Source organism: Centruroides sculpturatus, unplaced genomic scaffold (genome assembly GCF_000671375.1).
Source record: "Centruroides sculpturatus isolate CEXI.00-Female unplaced genomic scaffold, Cexi_2.0 scaffold175, whole genome shotgun sequence".
Lineage (NCBI taxonomy): Eukaryota > Metazoa > Arthropoda > Arachnida > Scorpiones > Buthidae > Centruroides > Centruroides sculpturatus.
The window spans coordinates 801793-803048 of NW_019384486.1; positions in this window are offsets into that span (position 1 = coordinate 801793).

Below are 1256 nucleotides of genomic sequence, written 5' to 3' on the forward strand. Positions count from 1 at the left end.
AAAAAAAAACATTTATTGTTAACAAGCAGCATAATCTCTTAGAGCTCACTCTAATGCTAGTACTAGGAGTGGACAATAAAGTGATGTCAAAATGCCAAGGACATCTTTTGCATTTTGACATCTCTATTTAAATAAGATTTTAAACTTCTAAAAACCTTAGTTTAATTCAATATCAATTTAACTAATAAAAAAAATAAAATAATAATACAAAAAAAAAAACATTTATTGTTAACAAGCAGCATAATCTCTTAGAGCTCACTCTAATGCTAGTACTAGGAGTGGACAATAAAGTGATGTCAAAATGCCAAGGACATCTTTTGCATTTTGACATCTCTATTTAAATAAGATTTTAAACTTCTAAAAACCTTAGTTTAATTCAATATCAATTTAATTTATTGAATAATATAATTATAAAGCTAGATATTCCTGTCTGGTTTAATTTTAAATACAGTATTAATAAAAATAATATTTTTATGCTCCTATTTTATTATGCAATTTTTTTACATATGTTTATTATTATATTGTATTAATTTCTGTTCAATCAAAGGGTGTCATATAAAGGGCTCAATCATCTTGTTCAGGGTTAAGCACCAGCCTTGTGTATAATGATAATATAGTTCAAAAATTGATTCTTATGGGTAGACTTTTTGAACAAATAATGATTATGAATAAAAAAAAATATTACATACTTAAACTATCATTGGATTTACTAACATTATATAATTAAAAATAATCATCTAATCTTAGTCAACCCAAAAACAAACCATGAAATAGGCAAATGACAAAAATAAAATAATTTTTAAAAAATATTTTAATATATTTTATACTAGCAGACCCCCCACGCGTTGTTGTGGCTCAAAATGTATCTATTATAAATGTATAACACTTCCCCCGTGGGGGGGAAATTTTTCGAAAAATTTCTTCTTAGTGTACATTCTCTTGACGTACCCTATTAAAACGCAATCAAAAACGCAAAAACCCGCATCTAAAATAATATAATAGAAGCCAAGTTTTTCACAGTAAGCCTTAATTCTGTCTCTCTCCCTTGCGGTGGAATATCGAAAAATTACTTCTTAGTGTACATTCTGTTGACGTACCCTATTAAAACGCAATCAAAAACGCAAAAACCCGCATCTAAAATAGTATAATAGAAGCCAAGTTTTTCACAGTAAGCCTTAATCCTGTCTCTCTCCCTTGCGGTGGAATATCGAAAAATTACTTCTTAGTGTACATTCTGTTGACGTACCCTATTAAAA